The sequence below is a fragment of the Dermochelys coriacea genome, chromosome 17 (assembly GCF_009764565.3).
Source record: "Dermochelys coriacea isolate rDerCor1 chromosome 17, rDerCor1.pri.v4, whole genome shotgun sequence".
NCBI lineage: Eukaryota > Metazoa > Chordata > Testudines > Dermochelyidae > Dermochelys > Dermochelys coriacea.
This window is the reverse complement of record NC_050084.1, coordinates 458,316-467,257: the sequence shown is the minus strand read 5'-3', so window position 1 is coordinate 467,257 and position 8,942 is coordinate 458,316.

The following is an 8,942-nucleotide window of genomic DNA, read 5'->3' as shown; positions in this document are numbered from 1 at the left end:
TATACCCTGGTGATGGGTGCATGGAAATGCTGGGATGGGTCCAAGCAGTGGGTGGCACTGGGTGACAGGCCCGGGTGATGGGTACATGGATGGGCCCAGATATTGGGGGTGATGGGCTCAGGAGATAGCGCACCGTGCAGTGGGGGCAGGAGGCCCAGGAGATGCGCGCAATGGGGGCGATGGCGCACAGGACAATGGGGGCGAGTAGCCCAGGCGATGGTGCAATGGGAGCAAGGGACCCGGGCAATGGGAGCAGTGTGTGATGGGGGTGAGGGGCCTGGGTGATGAGTGCATTGGGTCATGGGTGTAGTGAGTGATGGGTGCACCGGGCCCAGGTGATGGGTGCACCGGGCGATGGTGCAGTGGGTGATGGGCATGATGGGTGCACCGGGTGATGGTGCAGTGGGTGATAGGTGCATTAGGTGGTGGGGGGTGAAGGGCCCGGGCGATGGGTGCACTGGGTGATGGGGGCGAGGAGCCTAGGTGATGGTGCAGTGGATGATGGGTGCACTGGATGAAGGGAGTGAAGGACCCGGGCGATGGTGCTGTGGGTGATGGTGCACTGGGTGGTGGGCGTGAAGGGCCCAGGTGATGGGTGCAGTGAATGATGGGTGCACAGGGCCCAGATGATAAGTGCACTGGGCAATAGTGCGGTGTGTGATGGGTGCACCGGGCGAAGGTGCAGTGGGTGAAGGGTGCATTGGGTGATGGGGGCGAAGGGCCTGGGCGATGGTGCAGTGGGGGCGATGGGTGCATTGGGTGTTGGGGGTGAGGGACCCAGGCGATGGGTGCAGTGGGGGTGATGGGTGCATTGGGTGATGGGGGTGAGGAGCCCGGGAGATGGGTGCAGTGGGGGCGATGGGTACACTGGGTGTTGGGGGTGAGGGACCCGGGTGATCGTGCAGTGGGTGATGGGTGCAGTGGGGGCGATGGATCCACTGGGTGTTGGGGGTGAGGAGCCCGTGTGATGGTGCAGTGAGTGATGGGTGCACTGGGTGGGGGGGGGTGAAGGGCCCAGGTCTTGGGTGAACCGGGCGATGGTGCGGTGCGTGATGGGTGCACCAGGTGATGGTGCAGTGTGGGCGATGGGTGCACTGTGTGATGGGGATGAGGGGCCCGGGCGATGGGGATGAGGGGCCCGGACAGTGGGTGCAGTAAGTGATGGGTGCAGCTGGGGCGATGGGTGGAGTGGAGGCGATGGGTGCAGTGAGGGTGATGGGGGTGAGGAGCCCGGGCAATGGTGCAGTGGGTGATGGGTGCAGCAAGGGCAATGGGTGCACTGGGTGATGGGAGTGAAGAGCCCAGGCGATGGGTGCAGTGGGGGCGATGGGTGCACTGGGTGATGGAGACGAGGGGCCTGGGCGATGGGTTCAGCGGGGGTGATGGGTGCACTGGGTGATGGGGACGAGGGGCTTGGGTGATGGGTGCAGCGGCGGTGATGGGTGCACTAGGTGATGGGGGCGAGGGGCCTGGGCAGGGGTGCAGCGGGGATGATGGGTGCACTAGGTGATGGGGGCGAGGGGCCTGGGCAGTGTGTGCAGCGGGGGTGATGGGTGCACTGAGTAATGGGGGCGAGGGGCCTGGGCAATGGGTGCAGCGGGGGAGATGGGTGCACTGGGCAATGGGTGCAGCGGGGGTGATGGGTGCACTGGGTGATGGGGGCGAGGGGCCTGGGCGATGAGTGCAGCGGGGGAGATGTGTGCACTGGGTAATGGGTGCAGCGGGGATGATGGGTGCACTGGGTAATGGGGGCGAGGGACCTGGGCGATGGGTGCAGCGGGGGTGATGGGTGCACTGAGTAATGGGGGTGAGGGGCCTGGGCGATGGGTGCAGCGGGGGAGATGGGTGCAGCGGGGGTGATGGGTGCACTGGGTGATGGGGGCGAGGGGCCTGGACGATGGGTGCAGCGGGGGAGATGGGTGCACTGGGCGATGGGTGCAGCGGGGGTAATGGGTGCACTGGGTGATGGGGGCGAGGGGCCTGGGCGATGGGTGCAGCGGGGGTGATGGGTGCACTGGGTGATGGGGGTGAGGGGCCTGGGCGATGGGTGCAGCGGGGGTGATGGGTGCACTGGGTGATGGGGGTGAGGGGCCTGGGCGATGAGTGCAGCGGGGGAGATGGGTGCACTGAGTAATGGGTGCAGCGGGGATGATGGGTGCACTGGGTAATGGGGGTGAGGGACCTGGGCGATGGGTGCAGCGGGGTTGATGGGTGCACTGAGTAATGGGGGCGAGAGGTCTGGGCAATGGGTGCAGCGGGGGTGATGGGTGCACTGGGTGATGGGGGTGAGGGGCCTGGGCGATGGGTGCAGCGGAGGAGATGGGTGCACTGGGCGATGTGTGCAGCGAGGGTGATGGGTGCAGTGGTGGAGATGGGTGCACTGGGTGATGGGGCGAGGGGCCTGGGCGATGGGTGCAGCGGGGGTGGTGGGTGCACTGGGTGATGTGGACGAGGGGCCTGGGCGCTGGGTGCAGCGGGGGTGGTGGGTGCACTGAGCGATGGGGGCCAGGGGCCTGGGCGATGAGTGCATCGGAGGTGGTGGGTACACTGGGCGATGGGTGCAGCGGGGGTGGTGGGTGCACTGGGCTATGGGGGTGAGGGGCCTGGGCGATGGGTGCATCGGGGGTGGTGGGTGCACTGGGCGATGGGTGCAGGGGGGGTGGTGGGTGCATTGGGCGATGGGGGCGAGGGGCCTGGGCGATGGGTGCAGCAGGGGTGGTGGGTGCACTGGGCTATGGGGGCGAGGGGCCTGGGCGATGGGTGCAGCGGGGTTGGTGGGTGCACTGGGTGATGGGTGCAGTGGGGGTGGTGGGTGCACTGGGCGATGGGTGCAGCGGGGGTGGTGGGTGCACTGGGCGATGGGGGTGAGGGGCCTGGGCGATGGGTGCAGCGGGGCTGGTGGGTGCACTGGGTGATGGGTTGAGGGTCCTGGACGATGGGTGCAGCGGGGGTGGTGGGTGCACTGGGCGAAGGGTGCAGCGGGGGTGGTGGGTGCACTGGGCGATGGGGGCGAGGGGCCTGGGCGATGGGTGCAGCGGGGGTGGTGGGTGCACTGGGCGATGGGTGCAGCGGGGGTGTTGGGTGCACTGGGCGATGGGGGTGAGGGGCCTGGGCGATGGGTGCAGCAGGGGTGGTGGGTGCACTGGGCGATGGGGGCGAGGGGCCTGGGCGATGGGTGCAGCGGGGGTGGTGGGTGCACTGGGCGATGGGGGCGAGGGGCCTGGGCGATGGGTGCAGCGGGGGTGGTGGGTGCACTGGGCGATGGGTGCAGCAGGGGTGGTGGGTGCACTGGGCTATGGGGGCGAGGGGCCTGGGTGATGGGTGCATTGGGTGATGGGGACAAGGGGCCTGGGCGATGGGTGCAGCGGGGGTGGTGGGTGCCCTGGGCGATGGGTGCAGCGGGGGTGATGGGTGCACAGGGTGATGGGGACGAGGGGCCTGGGTGATGGGTGCAGCAGGAGAGATGGATGTAGCGGGGGTGGTGGGTGCACTGGGCGATGGGTGCAGCGGGGGTGATGGGGGCGAGGGGCCTGGGTGATGGGTGCAGCAGGAGAGATGGGTGTAGCGGGGGTGGTGGGTGCACTGGGCGATGGGGGCGAGGGGCCTGGGCGATGGGTGCAGCGGGGGTGGTGGCTGCCCTGGGCAATGGGTGCAGTGGGGGTGATGGGTGCACTGGGTGATGGGGACGAGGGGCCTGGGCGATGGGTGCAGCGGGGGTGGTGGGTGCACTGGGCGATGGGTGCAGCAGAGGTGGTGGGTGCACTGGGTGATGGGGCTGGGTGCAGCTGGGGTGATGGGTGCATTGGGTGATGGGGACGAAGGGCCTGGGCGATGGTTGCAGCGGAGGTGGTGGGTTCACTGGCCGATGGGTGCAGCGGGGGTGATGGGTGCACTGGGTTATGGGGGCGAGGGGCCTGGGCGATGGGTGCAGCGGGGAAGATGGGTGCAGCAGGGGTAGTGGGTGCACTGGGTGATGGGGTGAGGGGCCTGGGCAATGGGTGCAGCGGGCGAGATGGGTGCACTGGGTGATGAGGGCGAGGGGCCTGGGTGATGGTTGCATTGGGTGATGGGGACGAGGGGCCTGGGCGATGGGTGCAGCGGGGGTGGTGGGTGCCCTGGGCGATGGGTGCAGTGGGGGGGATAGGTGCACTGTGTGATGGAGACGAGGGGCCTGGGCGATGGGTGCAGCGGGGGGGTGGGTGCACTGGGCGATGGGTGCAGCAGAGGTGGTGGGTGCACTGGGTGATGGGGGCGAGGGGCCTGGGCGATGGGTGCAGCGGGGGAGATGGGTGCAGCGGGGGTGGTGTGAGCACTGGGTGATGGGGATGGGTGCAGCGGGGGTGATGGGTGCACTGGGTGATGGGGGCGAGGGGCCTGGGCGATGGGTGCACTGGGCGATGGGGGCGAAGGGCCTGGGCGATGGGTGCAGCGGGGGTGATGGGTGCACTGGGTGATGGGGGCGAGGGGCCTGGGCGATGGGTGCACTGGGTGATGGGGGCGAGGGGCCTGGGCGATGGGTGCATCGGGGGTGGTGGGTGCACTGGGCGATGGGTACAGAAGGGGTGGTGGGTGCACTGGGCGATGGGGGCGAGGGGCCTGGGCGATGGGTGCAGCGGGGGTGGTGGGTGCACTGGGCGATGGGGGCGAGGGGCCTGGGCGATGGGTGCAGTGGGGGTGGTGGGTGCACTGGGCGATGGGTGCAGCGGGGGTGGTGGGTGCACTGGGCGATGGGGGCGAGGGGCCTGGGCGATGGGTGCAGCGGGGTTGGTGGGTGCACTGGACGATGGGGGCGAGGGGCCTGGGCGATGGGTGCAGCGGGGCTGGTGGGTGCACTGGGTGATGGGTTGAGGGTCCTGGGCGATGGGTGCAGCGGGGGTGGTGGGTGCACTGGGCGAAGGGTGCAGCGGGGGTGGTGGGTGCACTGGGCGATGGGGGCGAGGGGCCTGGGCGATGGGTGCAGCGGGGGTGGTGGGTGCACTGGGCGATGGGTGCAGCGGGGGTGTTGGGTGCACTGGGCGATGGGGGCGAGGGGCCTGGGCGATGGTGCAGCGGGGGTGGTGGGTGCACTGGGCGATGGGGGCGAGGGGCCTGGGCGATGGGTGCAGCGGGGGTGGTGGGTGCACTGGGCGATGGGTGCAGCAGGGGTGGTGGGTGCACTGGGCGATGGGGGCGAGGGGCCTGGGCGATGGGTGCAGCGGGGGTGGTGGGTGCACTGGGCGATGGGGGCGAGGGGCCTGGGCGATGGGTGCAGCGGGGGTGGTGGGTGCACTGGGCGATGGGTGCAGCAGGGGTGGTGGGTGCACTGGGCTATGGGGGCGAGGGGACTGGGCGATGGGTGCAGCGGGGGTGATGGGTGCACTGGGTGATGGGGGCGAGGGGCCTGGGCGATGGGTGCAGCGGGGGTGATGGTACACTGGGTGATGGGGGTGAGAGGCCTGGGCGATGGGTGCAGCGGGGGTGATGGGTGCAGTGGGTGATGGGGGTGAGCGGCCTGGGCGATGGGTGCAGCGGGGGAGATGGGTGCAGCAGGGGTGGTGGGTTCACTGGGTGATGGGGGTGAGGGGCCTGGGCAATGGGTGCAGCGGGGGAGATGGGTGCACTGGGTGATGAGGGCGAGGGGCCTGGGTGATGGGTGCATTGGGTGATGGGGACGAGGGGCCTGGGCGATGGGTGCAGTGGGGGAGATGGGTGCAGCGGGGGTGGTGGGTGCACTGGGTGATGGGGCTGGGTGCAGCGGGGGTGATGGGTGCATTGGGCGATGGGGGCGAGGGGCCTGGGCGATGGGTGCAGCGGGGGCGGTGGGTGCACTGGGCGATGGGGGCGAGGGGCCTGGGCGATGGGTGCAGCGAGGGCGGTGGGTGCACTGGGCGATGGATGCAGTGGAGGTGGTGGGTGCAGCAGGGGCGGTGGGTGCACTGGGCGATGGGTGCAGTGGAGGTGGTGGGTGCAGTGGAGGTGGTGGGTGCACTGGGCGATGGGTGCAGCGGGGGTGGTGGGTGCACTGGGCGGTGGGTGCAGTGGAGGCGGTGGGTGCAGCGGGGGCGGTGGGTGCAGCGGAGGCGGTGGGTGCACTGGGCGATGGGTGCAGCGGGTGCGGTGGGTGCAGCGGGGGCGGTGGGTGTAGCGGGGGCGGTGGGTGCACTGGGCGGTGGGTGCAGCGGGGGGCGGTGGTGTAGTGGGGGCGGTGGGTGCACTGGGCGATGGGTGCAGTGGAGGCGGTGGGTGCAGCGGGGGCGGTGGGTGCAGTGGAGGCGGTGGGTGCAGCGGGGGCGGTGGGTGCACTGGGCGATGGGTGCAGCGGGGGCGGTGGGTGCACTGGGCGATGGGTGCAGCGGAGGCGGTGGGTGCACTGGGCGATGGGTGCAGCGGGGGCGGTGGGTGCAGCGGGGGCGGTGGGTGCACTGGGCGATGGGTGCAGCGGGGGCGATGGGTGCAGCGGGGGCGATGGGTGCAGCGGGGGCGGTGGGTGCACTGGGCGATGGGTGCAGTGGAGGCGGTGGGTGCAGCGGAGGCGGTGGGTGCAGCGGGGGCGGTGGGTGCACTGGGCGATGGGTGCAGCGGGGCGGTGGGTGCACTGGGCGGTGGGTGCAGTGGAGGCGGTGGGTGCAGCGGCGGCGGTGGGTGCAGCGGGGGCGGTGGGTGCACTGGGCGATGGGTGCAGCGGGTGCGGTGGGTGCAGTGGGGGCGGTGGGTGTAGCGGGGGCGGTGGGTGCACTGGGCGGTGGGTGCAGCGGGGGCGGTGGGTGTAGTGGGGGGCGGTGGGTGCACTGGGCGATGGGTGCAGTGGAGGCGATGGGTGCAGCGGGGGCGGTGGGTGCAGTGGAGGCGGTGGGTGCAGCGGGGGCGGTGGGTGTAGTGGGGGCGGTGGGTGCACTGGGCGATGGGTGCAGTGGAGGCGGTGGGTGCAGCGGTGGTGGTGGGTGCACTGGGCGGTGGGTGCAGCGGGGGCGGTGGGTGCAGTGGAGGCGGTGGTGCAGCGGGGGCGGTGGGTGTAGTGGGGGCGGTGGGTGCACTGGGCGATGGGTGCAGTGGAGGCGGTGGGTGCAGCGGGGGCGGTGGGTGCAGCGGAGGCGGTGGGTGCAGGGGGGGCGGTGGGTGCAGTGGCGATGGGTGCAGTGGGGGCGGTGGGTGCAGTGGAGGCGGTGGGTGCAGCGGGGGCGGTGGGTGCAGTGGAGGCGGTGGGTGCAGCGGGGGCGGTGGGTGTAGTGGGGGCGGTGGGTGCACTGGGCGATGGGTGCAGCGGGGGCGGTGGGTGCAGCGGGGGTGGTGGGTGCACTGGGCGATGGGTGCAATCGGGGGCGGTGGGTGCACTGGGCGGTGGGTGCAGCGTGGGCGGTGGGTGCAGTGGAGGCGGTGGGTGCAGCGGGGGGCGGTGGGTGTAGTGGGGGCGGTGGGTGCACTGGGCGATGGGTGCAGTGGAGGCGGTGGGTGCAGCGGGGGCGGTGGGTGTAGCGGGGGCGGTGGGTGCACTGGGCGATGGGTGCAGCGGGGGCGGTGGGTGCAGCGGGGGCGGTGGGTGTAGCGGGGGCGGTGGGTGCACTGGGCGATGTGTGCAGCGGGGGCGGTGGGTGCAGTGGGGGCGGTGGGTGCACTGGGCGATGGGTGCAGTGGAGGCAGTGGGTGCTGCGAGAGGGGTGGGTGTAGCGGGGGCGGTGGGTGCACTGGGCGATGGGTGCAGCGGGGGGCGGTGGGTGCAGTGGGGGCGGTGGTGCACTGGGCGATGGGTGCAGCGGGGGCGGTGGGTGCAGCGGGGGCGGTGGGTGCACTGGGCGATGGGTGCAGCGGGGGCGGTGGGTGCAGTGGGGGGCGGTGGGTGCACTGGGCGATGGGTGCAGCGGGGGCGGTGGGTGCAGCGGGGGTGGTGGGTGCACTGGGCGATGGGTGCAGCGGGGGCGGTGGGTGCAGTGGAGGCGGTGGGTGCAGCGGGGGCGGTGGGTGTAGTGGGGGCGGTGGGTGCACTGGGCGATGGGTGCAGTGGAGGCGGTGGGTGCAGCGGGGGGTGGTGGGTGCACTGGGCGGTGGGTGCAGCGGGGGCGGTGGGTGCAGTGGAGGCGGTGGGTGCAGCGGGGGCGGTGGGTGTAGGGGGGGCGGTGGGTGCACTGGGTGATGGGTGCAGTGGAGGCGGTGGGTGCAGCGGGGGTGGTGGGTGCACTGGGCGGTGGGTGCAGCGGGGGCGGTGGGTGCAGTGGAGGCGGTGGTGCAGCGGGGGCGGTGGGTGTAGTGGGGGCGGTGGGTGCACTGGGCGATGGTGCAGTGGAGGCGGTGGGTGCAGCGGAGGCGGTGGGTGCAGCGGGGGCGGTGGGTGCACTGGGCGATGGGTGCAGCGGGGGCGGTGGGTGCAGTGGGGGCGGTGGGTGCACTGGGCGATGGGTGCAGTGGAGGCAGTGGGTGCAGCGGGGGCGGTGGGTGTAGCGGGGGCGGTGGGTGCACTGGGCGATGGGTGCAGCGGAGGCGGTGGGTGCAGGTGGGGGCGGTGGGTGCACTGGGCGATGGGTGCAGTGGAGGCGGTGGGTGCAGCGGGGCGGTGGGTGCACTGGGCGGTGGGTGCAGTGGGGCGGTGGGTGCAGCGGGGGCGGTGGGTGCACTGGGCGATGGGTGCAGTGGAGGCGGTGGGTTCAGCGGGGGCGGTGGGTGCAGTGGAGGCGGTGGGTGCAGCGGGGGCGGTGGGTGCAGCGGGGGTGGTGGGTGCACTGGGTGTGGGTGCAGCGGGGGCGGTGGGTGCAGTGGAGGCGGTGGGTGCAGCGGGGGCGGTGGGTGTAGTGGGGGCGGTGGGTGCACTGGGCGATGGGTGCAGTGGAGGCGGGGTGGGTGCAGCGGGGGCGGTGGGTGCAGTGGAGGCGGTGGGTGCAGCGGGGGCGGTGGGTGCAGCGGGGGTGGTGGGTGCACTGGGTGGTGGGTGCAGCGGGGGCGGTGGGTGCAGTGGAGGCGGTGGGTGCAGCGGG